Source organism: Macrobrachium rosenbergii, chromosome 30 (genome assembly GCF_040412425.1).
Source record: "Macrobrachium rosenbergii isolate ZJJX-2024 chromosome 30, ASM4041242v1, whole genome shotgun sequence".
Taxonomy (NCBI): domain Eukaryota; kingdom Metazoa; phylum Arthropoda; class Malacostraca; order Decapoda; family Palaemonidae; genus Macrobrachium; species Macrobrachium rosenbergii.
In genome coordinates, this window is record NC_089770.1 from 28129561 (window position 1) to 28148496 (window position 18936).

Below are 18936 nucleotides of genomic sequence, written 5' to 3' on the forward strand. Positions count from 1 at the left end.
AGGCTCCCATGACCGACTGGGGCGTCTCCATTACGAACTTTTCCTTCAGAACGAAATGGGTTCAGCTTGCTGACGTCAGAACGCTGGTCTCCCAACCCCTGACTGCTTCAGAACCAGAAACAGCCTGTTGTAAAAGCCGAGTTGTAAATCCGAGACGCTCCACAGCTCGAGCATTTGATCGAGCAGGTTGAAGAGAATTTGTTGTTTCTCCTGATGATAGGATGGCGACAGATCTATGGGAATCGTACTCAATGGAGGCAATACGAGGAATGGGATCTTGTATCCCTTTTCGATGACTTGGAGGGACCAGCTGTCCGTCCCTCTCTCTCTCCAGGCTTTTGCAAAAGAAAGAGCCTGGCTCCTACCGGTGTCTGAAGGTTTAAGGAGTCATTTCTTGCCCTGGTCTTAGAAGGGCTCTACACTCTTGAGGACCTCTGCCTCGAAAGGACGATCTGAAGGAAAGGTCTTCCTGAAAAGAGGCTTCTGAATCTTGGAGGTGTCAAGGGAAGAAGTTGAAGAGGCTGCAGGACGTCTAGAAGACTGGGCCAGGAGGTCCTGAAGTAGCCTTCTCTTGCAATATTGGAGGCCATATCCTTGACTAGGGTTGGGGAAAAGATGGCTAGAGCGGAGGCGAACAACAATTCTGCCTTCTGAGTAGGAGGGCCGACTTAGTGAAGTTGCAGTAAATGGCTCTCTTCTTTAAAGCCGCTTTAGAAATGGGCAGCCAGTTCTTCGGAGCCATCTAACGCCTTGTCCTGTACAGGATAGGACATAAACAAGTCTCAGGCTTCAATGGAGTCAGGGCTACGAGCCTGCCGTCCAGACTCCCAGGCACCAGTCCAAAAGTTAAAAACTACAAGGACCTGAGCCTTTCAGATGGTTGATCAATCTCCAGATAAAGACCAGGACACCTTTGCTGAAGAAAGGAGGAGCCTTCTGGGAGGCGTCCACAGGCTGGCAAAATCATTGGAAGAGGAAGGAATCTCCAGTAACTCTCTCCTGTCTCGTGCCAAATTCACTGCTTTCCACTCAATCTTGATGGAGGTAGAGGCGAAAGAAGTCTTGCACTGGTACCTGGAGTCCATCCACTCTTGAACCTTGCTAAAGGCCACTCTTCGTGAGAGAGACGTAGCCATCTTCACAAAACCAGAAGACTTTTGTGACTTGAAGCGGGTTAGCTGCGAGGGGAGGGCGAGGGAGCAGGGTTGAAAACTTGTCCCCAAACAAGTCTTTCCAGCAGCCTAGTTAAAAGACTTGGTAGTCTGCAGAAGCTGAGAAGAAAGAAGAGGACTGATCCTCAACTAGGATCCGAGAAAGCGCAAGAAAAGCTCTCCTTCTTCCAGAACAGGGCAGGAGGAAGAACCGGGGCGAAGTCCTTGCAGACAACATGCAAAAGGGACTTCTTGGAAGAAGTCCGACGGGAATCACCCAGTCGCGAGCAGAAGAATCAAAATGAGAGTCTCGTGGCGTCCTGACGAAATCGGCGGCTTCTTGGCGACCCGATCCGGCGAAGTCCTGGTGAGTCGCGAGCAGCGTGAGGCGTCGCGCACCGCGGCAAAGAAAGGCGTCGTGCCGAGCAGCAAGGCGTCTTGGCGAACTGCAGGCGTCTGAAGCAACCGAGGAGGCGTCATGACGAGCAGCAAGGGGCGTCGTAATGAGAGCAGCAAGGGGCGTCCTGCGAGCAGCATGAGAAAAGCGTCGGCAGCAGCATGTGAGAAGCGTCACGTTTAGCATGGCGTCTGCGGCTGGCGGCATGAGCGTCATGGCCCGAAGCAAAGTGTGCCGTGGCAGGCGTCAAGCCTGGCGTGGGCGTATCAAGCGGAAAGTGCGATCCCTGCCAAGACCAGTAAGCGGCTGAGCAACAGGACTTCCCCAGCGAGCGCGGCGTGAGGAGGCGGCGACGAACGGGGAGAAGGAGAGGGGAAAGGTTTGAACCTCTTGATGCGGCGGCGGAGTCGCTTCCGGCGGCGACCTTGCATCGGTCCTTCTGGGCCATTAAAGAAGCCAGTGCTCCTGCATGCCAGGAGCAGCTTACAGTGGGAAAGATTCTACCTCAGGAGAAGGACCTGATCTATGAGGAAAAGAAAGAGAAGCGAGGGCGCCTTCTTGCTTCTCACAGGAAGCAACAGCCTTCTTTCTGGGCGGCGGAGCGCTCAAAAAGCGTCATCGTCGATGACGTCTAGTCCTCTTCTGCGGTGGGATGGCGTCAAATCCTCGGAGAAAGAGCGAAAAGCGTCCGCGAGAAAAAGGGACGTGAAGCGTCCCCGCTCTTTGAAAGCTTCTCTTCAAGGCGAAGTCGAGATTTCCCATTCCCGGCGCGGGGAGGAGGAATCGGGAAGAGAAATCGCCAAGTTCGTGCCCGTGCCGATCGCCAGCAGCCTGAGAGCGTCATCCCAGGACATGCCCGAAGGGGCGCCAGATCGGTGAAATTCGCGTAACCCTCTTGCGGCTTTACGACTTGCCTCACAGGTCTGGGAGTCGACAGAGAGTCTAGACCACAGAGGCGTTACTCACGGCCCGATCTGGCCTCCACAACACTAGGAGACGGACACGCATCACTGCACTTCACAGCACTTTGTTGAAGAGCGAGCATATTAGCTTCAGGAGTACGAATGGAGGCCATATGTCCTCGAACATCACCATCCGCAGACTAACCCCAGGGTTGAGGGCAACACCACAGGGTTAGGAAGAGCTACGTCTGGGAGGGTTAACGGGTGGCTTACACTGCCTGACTCCTACCACTGGAGGAAGACCTCCTGAGCCTATCTCGCTCTGCTTTCTCACATAAGAATCATAAGTCCTCAACTAGCATCAGACAGATTCACACTCACTTGCATCGGTCATTCAACAAACAAACATGTCCTCTGGCCCGAGCATACAGTGTGAGGATCTACCGAAATTTTCGGTAGCCTCACATTACAGTCTTGCACACGGCAAACTAGATAACTAGAAAGAACTAGATTCAGACATCTTATATAAGGAAAAAACAAGCCAAATCCAACAATCCACAATAGCGTATGCCTAATACAAGTCCAAGTCAAAAAACCAAAAATCAAACAAATACTCAAGTGACAATCAAGTTTATCCGAAATCCAAGGCGAATTACTGAAAACAAGTGTTGACAGTACACCCGGCGACAGAAAAATCTGAGTAGAAAATGGGAATGGTTCCTGATACCTGCCTCCCAGCGGCGGGAATGGGTACTAACCACCTGATCTCCCACTGCGTGTGTCGTAAGTTTTGAAATTCTGTCGGACTAACAGAGAATACAGCTATATATATATATATCTGACAGGTAAGTTTCATGAACAAACGTGTGTTTGTATTAATAAATATCAAACATGCAAAATATACTACAAAAAATACAGAAAAGATCCCGGGATAATAAAGAACTTAACGACAGTCCAGGCAGAGAGATCAGCTACGTCTGCAATGCATGACGGCCGACAGCAAACTGGAATGTTTACATCCGGGCAAGTGGGTATTCCCGGCAACCTGACGTTAGTTACTGCCTAACCATCTTGTTCAAGAGTTTAATAGCCATGTCCAGCTTCGCTGTAAGTAATTCCTAATGTAAAGGACTGATGGTCTGTATAGTTTCGGAACAAATTACGTTTATTACACTAATCAGAAAAGGAAAGTTACCCTTTACCAACAAATTTTGAAGTACCCAGAGCATTTTATTAATGGTAATATTGGTTCAATAGTGAATGCAATACTTACATTTCATTAGGCTAACCAGTAAAGGTGCTAGCGAGCGCAATTTATGCTAATCGGTAAATTACGCTTCTGGTAGTTGACCAATTAATTGCAAATTCACTACTGTTCTGAAAGAGATAAGCGAATCGAATCTTAATAACAAAACAATAAAATACTGATCCTAAGCTGTAAGCTTGAAGGCTACAGCAATACAGTAAACCCCCTGTATTCACGGGGGATGCGTACCTACCACACCCCCACCCCACCCCACCCCTGGCGAATAGCTAAAATCCGTGAACACTTAAAACCCCTCTAAAAACACTTAGAACTGCCTATTTTGATAGTTTAAACACAAAAAAAAATCTAAAAATGCTTATACCTGAATATTTTAATAGTTTTACCACAAAAAGTGCATTTAGTCATGAAAATGATATGAAAATACAGTAATTAATGAATATTTCTCAGTGAAAAATATTGCGAATGGGCGAATTTTGAGCAAATAATGGCCAGATATGTTCCACAGAGAAATCCGCGAATATGTGAGTCCGCGAATAGTGAGACTGCAAATACAGGGGGTTTACTGTAATACTTCACCATAATCCGGTTTCCGACCATAAAATCTAAGAAACAAGATGCCATCGACACTCAAGTTCCTGGTATTCCCGTTAGTGGGCGGGACCAGTTACCTGCACTAAACTGTGAAGTGTTACCCACAAATTTTTTCATTCAAGCTGCTGTGCAAGAGGAAATTATAGCTATGTATTTACTGTACTGGGTAAGTTACTTATATAAAAACATAGTGTATGAGGGTCAACCTCAATTGAGGAGAGGAACCGTTTCTAGGGCCCATCCTTCCCTGGTCAGTGCCCAAGGACTATCAGTTTCCTATCCACAGTATGCTTTAGTGAATGAGGGGTTTGCACCTTATTTCAACAATCATAAAGTATATTTCAAAGAAACAAAAGAAAAAAGTATAGAAATTGAATGGCAGTCAGGCAGACAGCAAAGTGGGGTGCAGACCAATGAGTGGGTGAGGCTTCCCCTGCAACCATCAGCAGTTAAAAACCTTGCCTGAAAGTTAGATGGCCGTCCAGCTTGCATTCGCAAGCTTAATCTCTATGTAAAGAATGAAGGTTTGTATTTGTGTAGGAACAAAATACTTTTATGTTAACAATAAAATACTTGGCACGACATAATTGTACGATATGATGTGCAATGACTTAGCCTTTTCCAGTCTATTTTCAGTTAGCACTGGCTAAGTTTTAATATGACATTTTTATAATAAAATAAAGTTTTATATATACTTACCAAATAATTACATAGCTATTGTTTCTAATTTACATGGCAGCTCAAAATTTAAAATTCGCAGTAGCACCCTTTTGTTTTGGGTGTAGTTATACTGCCCCATCCACTTTCAGGGAAGGATAGGTACAACAAAGCTAAAGAGCTCAGTTCGTTTATGCTCTATGTCCATGAGAGGGGAGGAGGGAGGGCTCTGATCATGTAATTATTTGGTAAGTATATATAAAACTTCATTTTATTATAAAAATGTCATTTTATATATGTAACTTAACAAATAATTATAACCATCCCAGCATATTGACAGGGTGGGATACATGGACAAAACTACTCAAAAACACTCCAGAGCTGAGATGAATTGAAATAGAAAAATTTAGCTAGCATCACAGAAATGCTTGTTGTAACCTTACCTGGTGAAGCCTGGCAGGTGAACACTCTGGTCGGAGCTCCTCTCAACCTGTAGTGGCGTGGCGGTATAGCCATGGAGTCGCCTCTACTTCAGTGGGTGCTTGCAAAGTAGGGAGTTAAACGCAGCTTACTTAAGCTAACCAATCCCAAAAGACACGTTGAAATATTATTACCCTTGCCCTGGGTGCAGTACAAAATAAGACTAGAAAATTAAAACCTACACCACAAACTTGTTAAAATTCAAACCAACTGATGGCTCTCACGACTCAGTACCAATCAGGTTTCCCATGAAACACCAATCCTCATTCAAGGAGAGTGGATAAGAGGAAAAAACCAAGAAAATCCTCCTATCCCTCTTTACTCAACACCATGCCAGCTGCAAAATACGGGCCTAGAGTACTGCAACTTTCGTAAACTGTTTCCATATCACGCAGGTAGAACATTGCAAATGCTGATTTGCACCTCCAATACGTGGTTGCAAGAGAGAAGACAGCAATAGATTACGCTTTAGGGCCAAAGAAGTCATACTGCTAATTTCATGTGCTTTGACCTTGCATAAAGGAAAGACATCTTCCTGGATCCTAGAGTGTGATTCAGAAATCACAGTTCTTAACAAGAATGTTATGGCATTCTTAGATAATGGCCAACTGGGGTTTTTAACTGAACACCACAGATCAGAGAAGGGCCTCTAACCTCTTTGGTTCTTCATAAATACTCGCAAAGAGAGCAAACTGGGCAGAGGACTCTCTCCTGATCCACTTGACCTAGAATGTTAGCCAGGCTCTTGATTGGAAAGGAACGTGGCCAGGGACTAAAAGGGCCTTCTTTCTTCGCCATAAAACCTAAGGTCAAGGAGCAGATAGCGTCACCTTGAGAAGAAGCCTACTGTCTTATCAAGAGCACGTGATCGCTAACCCTCTTCGCCATTGTTAAGCCATTAGAAAAAGCATCTTTCTTGTCAGATACCTACAAGAAGAGGATTCTAGAGGCCCAAAGGGTGGGAATGTATCTGGCTAGTTGAGCTGTCAAGTGCACCACAGAACACTCGAGTACCTGCAAATGTCGACAGATGAAACAGGAGGAAAAAACGATACCCTCGTTTGTTGACAAATGCCGCAACTGTGGTTTCGTTGTTCAGTGAAACCACTGAGTGTCACAAAACTCATCCTGAATTCTCGAAAGGCCAAAAGACTGCCTTGAGTCCAGGATGTTGATGAGTGGAACTAAATTCGTCTGGTCACACACCTTCACGACAAGGTCACACAATTTTGCGCCTATTCCTCGATCCGTGAACCCGAAAGTAGACACACGATGTGAGGGGAATATGCAAGCATATTCGAAGGTTCCTTCAATCAAGCATTAACCTAACTCTTTCCTCATACTTCGAAGAGGAAGAGATGCAAGAATGGAAGCAGACACTCCATTCTCCACAATGGGAAGCTTCTGCAAGATGACCAGGATACCCGAGACAGTTAGCTCTAGCCGGGTTGGCATTTCCCGAATCAGGAGCACAGGAGAGGAAGCGGGATGGAAGTTTGATGAAAAGAATTGCCGAGACCCAAGGGAAATAGAAACTTCTATTGAAGGAATCCATTCCCAGGTCTCAGCAATGTCTCTGCCAGCTCCAGAGACTCGATAAGTATCATTTCATCCAGATATCTGCAGTAGGAGAACTACTTCCCTGTTGATAATTCTTTCTCTCTTCCCTTCTTCCCTCCTCCCTTATAAAAAAGAGGGTGGAAAGAGACACAGTTGTGCACACTTTCCTAGAAGGGAAGAAGAGGGCTATGTGTTCCGCAATCTTCTTCTGAAGTCTGGGACTTCTTAGGAGTTGAGGGGCTGGCTTGAACTCAAGGTTGAGCCAAGATGACGAAGACCCAAAGGTCTTGGCCATTGTCAAAAAGTTGAGCAGTGCCCTAGGCCATGAACCTTGATTACGCGGTATCTGGCAAATCTCTGAAAAGGCAAAAACCAAATAAAGGTTCATTCTAAGGAGTCAAGCCAGCACCATGCAGAAACCAGAGATCCAAATTGGAACAAAGTCCTTCTCCTTAGCACCAGAATTGCCCACAGAACTGCAGTTGGCAAGACCCTCCGAGGCAAGAATTCGTACTCTGTCCTCCGCCAGCCACCACCAAAGGTTCTCCTCGATTTCAGGGGTGATTTCCAAGACAAACAAATCCAGAAGTATCTTCCTCCGCCAGTTGACTCTGAGGTAGAACTGAAGCGGTCTGATGTGTAACCTGCCCAGAGGTACAAACTTCTTGACTGATGACAGAATTCCCACAAGGCTCATCCAAGCATTGGCCGAGCAGGACAGAAGAGAAATGAATTTTCAAACTTTCAAGATGCAGTTGAGAATCTTCTGTTGGGACAGAAAAGACTGAAAATTCAGAGAATCTATCACTATCCCCAAATACAGAATCAACTTTGTGGGGACTAATTGTGATTTCTTGAAGTTTATCAGCAATCCTAAGTCCTGCGTAAGTTGAAAGGTCTTCTGAAGGTCCTCCGTGCATTGGCATTGGGCTTCTGATGGGGAGTGAAGGAGCCAATCGTCCAGGTATAAAGACACATTGATTCCTATTAGGTGCAGTCACTTTGCTAATGGAGCGAGAACTCAGGTGAAAACTTGAGGGGTCGTGGACAGGCCGAACCACAGGGCCCGAAATTGGAAGGCCCTGTCCTGGAACACAAACTCCAGATACTTCCTGGAATCCTGGTGAACTGGAACGTGGAAATAAGTGTCCTGCATATCTATCGTCACCATCCAATCTCCCTGATGGATGGCTGACAAGACCAATTGATTCATTTCCATCTTGAACTTTCCAGTTTGGACAAAGAAGTTCAGAGCATAGACGTCCAGGACAGGTCTCCACCCCAGATGATTTAGGGACCACGAAGAGGCAATTGTAAAATCCCTCTGTGCTTGTGTCTTCGACATCCTCCCTTGCCTGCTTCTCGAGCAGAGCCGAAAACTTCTCAAGATAGGGCTGAAAACCTCTCTGAGCTTACAGAGTAGGCTGTCAATTTGATGGGAGAGGTTACTAAGAGAGGTTTCTCCCTGAAGGGGATAGCGTAGCCCTCCTTTAATACTTGGAGCACCCAAGGATCTACTTTTCTTGACTCCCACCTGTTCCAAAAATGAAGTAGCCTTGCTCCCACCAGGGCATGGAGAACAGGTAGCTCACTTGCAAGAGGCAGTTTTGTTAGAGGGTTGTTTGCTGGGTCACACAGGACGCAAATTGGCTCTCAGACGGGACTGGAAGCGACCTCTACTCCCTTGAAAGGGATACTGAGGCAACAGAGAAGAAGTCCTGGTCAAAGGAACGGCAGCAGAAGAAGGACGTGTCAAGATCCTAGTCCTCTTGGTGGACTGAGCAAGTAGATCTTGGGTGGATTTCTTCTGCAACTCTCCTGCCACCCATTCTAAAGTCTCTTGAGAAACAAGCTGTTGCTGTCCAAGGGAGTGAACAGAAGGGAAGAACATGAGAAGGAGTGACCCTCAGAGGTGAACAAGCACCATAAATTTTGTTTCTTAAGTAAGTACACCAGTCCTGAAAATGGTGGCTAGTTCACGGGCGCCGTCCCTCACTGCACGATCTGTGCAGGCCAGAACTCCCAACCAGTCAGAGGCAAAATTTTCTTGAAGTGATGCGCAGTCCTCGATCTTCTTCGCTAGCGCACCCACAGTCCAATCGAAAAAACTCAGAGCCTCAAAAACCTTAAAAATATCTTTCACCAAATGGTCCAGCTCTAATGAGGTACACAAAATCCTGGCAGACAGGAAGGCTGACCGACAAGTAGCATCAATGAGACTGGAAAAGTCCCCTTGAGAGGAGGCAGAAACTACCAAGGATGGAGCTTCCCCAGTACAATATGACAAATACTTCTGCAGTTTCAGACGAGAAGGAGGCGAACAGAAAACAGCTTTATCTATGTCCCTCTTCCCTGACATCCATATGTCGACAGGCGCAAACGCTTTCCTGGAGGAGGAGACAGAACCATACGTGGCAACCTAGCTGCTCCTATCGGTTGTCGCATCATAAACACCGAACCTGGAAGAAGGGGTGGCTGGAGAAAAGAAGATACCACACCAGGAAGAACCACAACAGAGCCGCGTAGTTTGAAGTGAGAACGTCGTCCTCAGCAGGAGGATCAGCACAAGACACACTGAAAACAGCAAGTCCCACCTGTGGCGTCAGACGAATGCTGGAAGGTGGACAAACATCATTATTGGCGCCCACTAACACTGGATGCTCGGTCCCTGGACATCCACTCACTGACCTAGCGGACAGATCTTATATCTGCAATTCAGACACTATGCGCCCAAAGGGAGGATGCTTGGGAGCTGGGTGTCCATAAGACGGACACTCAGACACTTGATGCTCAAGAGCAGAACATTCCGACAAAACACAATCACTCTCGGCAAGCATGGACACTAGACGTCCACTTGTTGGAAGCGTGGACAACGGATGCTCAAATGAATGCTGCTAGGACAATGATTTCTCACAATCGGGCACTAAATTCTCGGACTCTGGGTGTTCAGACACTATATGTCCATATGTTGGACTAACTAGTACTTTCTTAGACACTTCGTGGCACTCGGTGTCCCACCACCTTTTCAATGGTCTTGAAACACTGGCAAATCACTGACTGCGTTTATGAGCGCCAGAGTCCAAGTCACTGGAAGATAAAGCATGTACATCCAATTGGATGCCTTTCCAATGGTGATCCTCTGAGTCCTGGGAAGGGCAGACAACAGGCTAGGATGAGGCAACAACTACTCGTGGGCAAACCCCACCTACCTCCCTTGGACCGCCTGTTTGCTTCCTTCCAGTTGAGCAAGGGGAGTTTAGCAGGGACCTTGGTCTATGAACATCAGTGGGACGAGTAGCCGCCCCCTCCACTGACACTGCACTAACACTACTGAATTTGTCCATGAGGACACGCACAGAGTTTCCAATTTGGGAAATGGTGTTTATTAATAAATCAGATTTCTTGTCAACACGAGCTTCTGAGCTGGCAATGGCATTGGGATAAGAGGAATGAGAGCCAGGGATCAGAGTTACAGGGAAAGTTCGGAGGACTTGAGATAGGGGAAAAAGCGGTCCCAAGTGTTGCAGGTATAGGTAAATGAGTCACATCAACCACCAAAGACAAAGCCAGACAGCGGAAGCCTTCGCTTCAGCCCAAGCAGTAGCTTTACTAAGTCTGTCACGCTGTAATTTGTCTAAATATGCATTAAGAGTCTTCCACTTCCCATTATCCCAGTCTTTACATTCATCACAGCAAAGTTCAGGAGAGCACACTTGCTCCCTGTACAAACTACAAACAGTATGATTGTTATATTTGGCTGAAGTCAACCTATTCTTACAGCCTTTACTACACTACTTGCTACTAGAAAGGCTAGAATCTGATATGATTAATAAGTCAAAATTGGGAAAGTCACAAAAAGAGAGTTCTGAATCAGCTAAGCTAATTAACAGTAGCACGCTACCAAAAAGAACAAAATACTTCACCAAATGAAGAATAACAGCAACCAAACGGTGAAAAATTAACAAAATTGGAGCTGCCAATGACCAAGAGTTCAGTCATTGACCACCACAAATGAATTGAGCTCTTTAGTTGTGTTGTACCTATCCTTCCCTGAAAGTGGGCGGGGCAGTATAACTGCACCCAAAACAAAAGAACACTACTGCGAATTTTAAATTTTGAGCTGCCACATAAAGTAGAAATAATAGCTATTTAATTATTTTGTAAGTTACATATATAAAATTATATTTTAAATAACAAAGCTATTCTTACAGATTGACACTAAGAACAGCCATACAACGCTAACTGCCTGTGACACATCATAGGTAAAGTCCAATATTTGTATGGTAAGCAGCCCATAGGATACAATCAAAATGGCACTAACCTAAACACACCTCCAAGTCAAGCAATACCTAGACTACAGTGTACAGCTTGGCAGTGGCACCTGACGACACATTTCATTCAAGCTACAGCATTAGTGTGCTGTAGGCAGCACAAACAGGCCTGACAGAATCTACTGACAAACAAACAGCTTGGGAATGAAAATAAAATACAGAATTTGGATGGAATACAGTTCCAGAAAATGTAAAAATGCAATAGATAAAAGGAAAGGAAAGAACTGCATTTACAGAGACTACATTATTTAGCCTGGAGCTGGATGACGGGCCTGACTTAACCTTGCCTGTCAAGAGTTATCCTTTAACCTAACCCTGTCCATCAAGAGTTTTACTTTAACCTAACTCTGCCTGCCAAGTTATCCTTTAACCACTAATGGGTGGCTGGGCTCTTTTGATCCCCGATAACTGCTTATGACCCTCCCTGGTTCAGCTCATGTGGATACTGTTATTTTGTGCCAAAAATATACCCAGGGATTACTGTTGGTTTCAGTTCTTATCTTTTACAATAGTGTGTCAGTTGTAATTGTAATTTTGCAAAGTTAAGTACAAAAAATTACTAGAAAGAACTTTTATAACTAAATGGCACTATTATGTGTGCTGCAATTGTAATTTTATAAAATAAAATACATAAAATTATTGGAAAAGATATAACTCACCAAAATTAGCAAATGTTTAGGAGTGTTTGGAAAAGAGTCCCACACAGGATTCAAAGTATTCACTTTTAACTTCTGAATGAATGGTACAGAAAATTTAGAGAATAATTTTCTTAGCCTATATCATATGCAATTGCATATCTTTCTCTTTGATTTGTTTTTGGTATTATTTTATAAGTTGCCAATACAAGATTTGAAAAAGAGCTCTTAATTCTCGTTATTTTGAACCCTATTTTATAAATAAAACAATCAAATTATGATTTATAAGGTAGGACAATACCGGCACCCTGCCTCCATAGCTACTATGGCAAAATTGTAACCAGTAAACATCCTAGGTAACAGGCTGGTATTTTTAGGTTCTTTTAGTGCCCTATCATTTTCTAGCATTTTGGGTTTTTCAAGCAAATATGGCTGGCTGGAGTCTTGTTGGAAACTTGATAAAATTTTACTTGTTTTTCTTTTTTTTTATTGGCCGACCTTAAAACTCGCCCGGTCTTACGGTACTGTTTATGTATATTCAGCCCTGCCTGCAAGGGCTAACCTAACCCTGCCTGCAAGTTATCCTTTAGCCTATGTTACTTGACCTAGCAGGTACGTGCATCCTGTGGGAACACATTCTGTTCAGTAAAATAGCCATAAATCTCAAAACTGGCCGTTTCCATGAAGTAAACTACGTCCTTTGATGTGCTCTACAACAGCATTTTGACAGGGATTCTCTGGGCTTCACTTCCTGTCAGTGCTGGGATCGTACTGTAGGCTTATGATATATGTTCGATGGCCTAATAGCCTAAAGCCCTACAGCCGCAAAATCATATCAACCCAAGCAAAATTCCCATAATCTGTGATGAGTTACATTACCTTATGAAAATATTAGCAGCATTATTGAGAAGGAATACTTTTGTAAACATTACACCGTTCCACCGAACTCACTAACGTAGCGTAAAAACAACACTCCCTTTTGGATGCGCTTTCTAAGTACAAGTTTCCATTGGCTCCTGCAACACGCAAGGATTTCTCCATTCAGCAAATATTAGAAGTAAAAAAAATAAATATATTACGTATTCATATTATTATCTGTGCATTCATTATAAATACTAATATATTCACCTTACAGTTTTGATATGAAGTTGACTAAACAGATATCGGGATGTGAAAAGCACGGCACCAATTACATGGCTCATTGGTGACGAAATACGCTCAAGTGAAAATGGACAACATTGTGGTAAATAAAAAAAATAAAAAAATAATCAATCAATACCCCAGTGAATGCTATATCCTGTTTGTCCTTCAATGCCCTGAGACTGTTACTGGATTAATCCTAATCAGTTCACGAAATACTATCTGCGAGTAAGTGACTTTGCTGTCCTGTGTTTTTGTGCTGTACATTCCCCGCATATTTCTCAAGAGCACAGGCGACCTCTTGAACTAGTAAGGTTATTGAACTTTACTGAGTACTTTCACTCTTAAAACCAGATTATTTTGAACTTGCTTTACTCATTTTATAGTCTGAATTTGTTTCCGTTCATTTTTGTAAAGTGCTTAAAAGTATTTTATGCAATTCAACAACACGATACACCCACAAGTGACCTCCGTTTATCATTGAATCATAAAGCATTTGATGCGAAGCTAACTCTCTTCGCATATTTCCTCAGAAAAAGTAATGAATCTCCCATCTATAAATTCCTCATATATCCTTAAAACTATAATTAGCAACATGTCCTGCCCATTTTTAATATTCTAGATCATGCAAATGCAGAAGTAAGCGGAGTGAAAATGTGAGTTCTTTATAACAAAATCCCTTATCCAGAAAAGGTATAAAAAAAAAGCTTCCTTTGGAATTCAGCTTCTTTCCCATTCCCTTTTCTATTTTCGAGTGAGTGATTGGTCTAGACCTTGCTTTTGGGTTGCCCTTACTACTTGCCGCTGCAACTAAGAAAACCCACGACAGTGACACGTCTACAGTGAAGCAACAGCTGTCAGACACGGGATAAATGGATTAAGACAAGGACAGCAAAAATAACTTAAAGATAAAGGCTTCTTAATGTCTCTCCCCAGAAATTTGAGATGCTATAAAGATGACGTAATCGGCAGATCCCAATCTTCCTCCCTCCACTACCCTTCATTGATTATTATTATTATTATTATTATTATTATTATTATTATTATTATTATTATTATTATTATTATTATTATTATATGGGTATTTTTCTCTGAGCAACTGCTGTACTGGTAGTTTGTTATCGTTAATGGTGATGGTTTGGGACTATAGCAAAATCCACCGCTCTTTGCAGCTAAGCCCTACCCACTGCTTACGTCACGACCATTCCTTGAAACTGATTGGATTGGCAATGGTTTCGAAAAGTTGATTAATCTGTGGTGCTTTTCATCTTCATTAATTTAGCAATGGTTGTTTTGCTGAACTAAAATAAGTTCTGGTGATTGTTAAAAGGAAACTTTAAATGATCCCCTAAAATAAAATCATAATACACATCTCCCTAAAAATGGCAAAAAAATAGGAAAATATGAATGAAGTCAGGAGTGTCTTGTGATGCTGCAATGTTGTTTTTCGTAAATGAGGCTCGCGCCTGACCACGGAGGTGACACAGGGAATGTCAGCGTTCGAACTGGTGCGCTTGAATTACCGGACAATGATAATTACCGTCTGATATTGTTAAGCGTGTCCACCATTTTAAATTTAGATATAAAGGTTGTCTCAGATCTATGCAGATGGTATTTCATTTGATTTTACTACATTTTAATTGTCATAAAATCTATTTCATGGTAATCGTTTACACATTCAGTGGGGTGACAAGCAGTGATTGCACTCTACAAAACCAGAATATGCCTACGTTTAACTTAAAGTTACAGTATGATAAGCCATACGACTCATATTGGATATAATTTGCTGGGAATTTTCTTCAAGGACATTATCTCCTTTTGAAATAACAGGATCATAAAAAATGACGTAGACCTATGTCTTTTGTCGGTTCATGCAGCGTATGACTTTGGATTATAGGCCTATCTTATATGCAGCCATTTTATTGTGGGTCTTGTTGGTTATTCTTGTTTTTGTTGCTGCTGTTATGGTGCTTGTAGTGTCTTCGAAAAATTTCCATATGTAACCTAACATTGCAGAATAAACATAGACCTATTCATAAAATACCGCCTACTGTTGTTAATTGAAATTTAGTCATTTGTTTACATTAAAAAGTAATCGAGATCTTTATGAATATAGGCCACGCTAGAATATTCTCCTAACAACAAAGAAAGAGAGAGAGAGAGAGAGAGAGAGAGAGAGAGAGAGAGAGAGAGAGAGAGAGAGAGAGAGAGAGAGAGAGAGAGAGAGAGAGAATTTACTGACTTCCATTTATCCTTTTGTCCAACAGGGTAATCTACAAGAATGTCCCCAAAAGCAAATGATTCATGGGTTACTCAAAGAATAGTTTGGATCATCTTATACATAACTTGTTCAGTATCATTTATTTTTTCTTATTTCGTTATGTATCTTATGATGCCTTCCTATCGTAGCCTTCATTTTCATAAAAATGCTACAGCAGCGTCATATTTACTCGTAACAATAATATAATTTGTTAGCCCTTTTGTAAATATATTTTCAATATAATTAATTGAGAGCAGTTCGATAGTTGCGTGTAAGGCTGAGACAGCCCTATGATTGTTTTATGTGTACCATAGGCTACATGCCCACAAATTTTACTTTTATTCTCTTTGGTACAAATGGCGTTACATTTACTATGGGCATCGACGCACGTATACATGTATGTGTATATGCACGTGCTTATACGTGTGCATTTCCATATGCATTATATATCGCGGGGTCGGAGCTACTATATTAATTAAAAACTACTCTATTTCGAACAGATACTGGTAAAAACTATTTGCTGTAAGAAATTGACATGTAGGCCTATGCCCTGTCAGTGCCTCAAAATATATGAATTTGATGTGTAGGCCTATGCCTTGTCATTACCTCAAAATATATAAATTTTATGTGTAGGCCTATGCCCTGTCATTTCCCTAAAATATAAGTGTTTGATATGTAGGCTTAATCTCACAATGATAACATATGACATGCTTATGTAGGCCAACACCAATTTTTTTTTTTAAATGCTTGTATATTCAGGTTGCGCATGATAAAAAAAAGATGCACAGACAGAATGATCCAAGATCTTCATAATGATATAACTTACAGTAATATATCTTTTATTGGATATATCAATTGCAAAATTCATAATACCGAGAACTCAAATCTGTGGCGTAGTTATTCTTGCACGGAATAACTGTTAACTAGTGTGCTTACATCATTCCTCTTTCGAGAGCTAGCCATCACTGGCGAGAAGCGGGGGCGGGGTCCTGGCTATAGTGAACCTAAAACTAGCTTTGAATTCCTTATAAAGCGAGAAATATCTTATCGACACGAAATTTTCAATCTGAAAAACATTCTGAGTTAAAGCAAAATATTCTTTGTTTCGTTTGCCGAAAATGCGCAAACATATTCTACCCAGTCGAACATGACCCGATCAAGATGGGTGTCAACGCTGTGTATGACAATACGTGACTGATTGCAGAAACAAAGTTAAACTCCTACTCATCATCATCATCAACGCCGCTTGATACAACAAGCCCCTGTGAAAAAGTCATGTATTTTCCGTGTTTTATTTTCCACAAGGCTCCACCCTGGACCGTGGCTCCACCCATCTCCAGCCTTCCTTCGCATAATCCTCTTCCAAGTAAGTCTGAGTCTTCTAACTTTTCTGTTTCCCACGAGAGGCCAGCTGTGCTTTTAAGGTTCTGCGGCAAAAGGACACGTCCAAGCCACTGTCTTATCTCTTTCGTAATTATCTCCTCTATGTACAGAACTTCCGGAATTCCTTTAGACACTGTTTTAGATTCTGTCCTTTCATCTGATTTAATATTCTTTAAAGCTTAATTCTCAAATCGACAGTATTGGTTAGATATCGTTCCCTGTCATGTTTCATATGCTCCTTTAGCAATCTAGTTGATTTTTTAATCATATTCCAACTTAAAAGAACCTGCTCTGGATACCATTGTTCCTCAATATTTGAAAGATCCAATCGATTTAATCCTTTTTCTATCTTAATCCAGTCCTTTTGATTCCCATCTATCTAGCAAGATGATGCATTCTGTTAAGCAAGCTTTGTAAATCTTGTGGTGATTTGCGGACTTAATAAGAATAATCTGTAAATTCTAAATTTATCAACTTTCTCCTCTATCTCCGACAACTTTTTGCATTATAAAATCTATGACAAGGGCACACATCGAAGGTGTAACATGATTCCACTTCATAAACTCTGAGTTCATTACTCAGTATATTCAGAACAGCTTCTGGTATATTCATCAGATTATCTCCTTCATATCTCTTATTCATGAACTTACAATACATATTGCCCAGCTTTCTCTTTCTTCTTCTTCTGAAAGCATTGGTCGATCTTTCGTTTTGGCAGGTATTTTTCTCATTTTCTTTTCACCCTTTGATTTGTCATTATGATTATGTGGGCCACCCTAACACCAGCGTTACGACCTGAATACATGGTTTTGTCAACATGATCAGTCTTTTTGTTCAAATATTTTCTTATTTATTCTTAGACTTTGTTTATATAACTACAGTATGTTCCACTTTACATTCTGCATCTCTACCCTGTAATTTGTCTACTCGCACAGCATGTAGGCTACTTACTGCCTTCTGTTTTTCTCAGGTTTCATCTGATATCCAGTGTTCCGATCTCACGACCTCATATCTCAGAACTTCTTTTCCAGCAGACCGATATACGTTCTTGATTCCAAACCAGTCCTCATTCGTTGTCAGCTCCTCCTAAGATATGGTTTCTAGAACTGCAAATCTATTTTGCCACTTAATTGCAAAAGGCTCATGGAGGGGTGGATGCAGGCCAGCCCATTTCAGTGCCGATCCCCATCACGACTTTATAGTGATGGAATCAGTGAGGGCATCTGTCCGTAGAACATGATTCATGACCATATAGGCTACAATTACAGATCGTATTAGACTAATATTGTATTTAATAATCTTACTTTTACATGTACAGTAATTTCAGTCTATTGGATTTCTTAATCTTATTCACCCTGCCCATGGCTTTAACTTTTTTTTTTTTTTAGTCATTTGGTAAATTCCAACTCAAGGAAAACTTGACTTATTGTGATTGTTCCCAAATGCAGTATTCGAAAATTGTACTTCATTAACCCTATCTTCATTTGGTACTATTTAGTTCCTCGTTGGACGAGTCGATAGAGTTCTCGGATAGCACTCTGCTTGGCCCGAGTTCGAGTCTCCGACCGACCAGTGAAGAATTAGAGGAATTTATTTCTGGTGATAGAAATTAATTTCTCTATAATGTGGTTTGGATTCCACAATAAGCTGCAGGTCCCGTTGCTAGGTAACCAATTGGTTCTTAGCCACGTAAAATAAGTCTAATCCTTCGGCCCAGTCCCAGGAAAGCTGTTAATCAGCTCAGTGGTCTGGTTAAACTAAGGTAGGCTATACTTAACTTAACTCATCTCTCTGAGAATAATTTGTCCTCATTATTTCTGATTTCTTAGATTAATCTTCAGCGTCATCTCTTTTGATATATAATGCACTATTTGAAGCAAGCTTCGTAAATCTCGTGGATGTTTTGCTGATTAAAACAGCATCATCTGAGTATTCTCCAATATATATATATATATATATATATATATATATATATATATATATACTATTTTTTTTTCCAATTCCTAATCATGAGACTTTGTTTCCTTATTCCATGTTCTCCAAAAGAGCATACAGTTCTCCATGAATATTATAAAAGCACTGAGGAACAGATTTGATTATTCTACTATTACTTTTTCCTGAGTAATGCTTTAGCCTTCGTTATTACATTTACTTTTCGGCTCTCTCTCTCTCTCTCTCTCTC

General features: G+C 42.1%; 1 protein-coding gene across 3 annotated transcripts in view; it reads right to left on the bottom strand.

The window, feature by feature from the left end:
- The window catches only part of LOC136855145 (heparan sulfate 2-O-sulfotransferase 1-like), a 110324-nt gene extending 97333 nt beyond the window's left edge, over positions 1–12991 (bottom strand). The window contains exon 1 of one of the 3 annotated variants that reach the window (XM_067132039.1): positions 12851–12991. The gene's annotated coding sequence lies outside the window, so the exon portion shown is untranslated. The remainder of the gene's footprint in view (positions 1–12850) is intronic. The other 2 variants (XM_067132036.1, XM_067132038.1) reach the window with 2 other exon arrangements.
- Positions 12992–18936: the final 5945 nt, after the last annotated feature.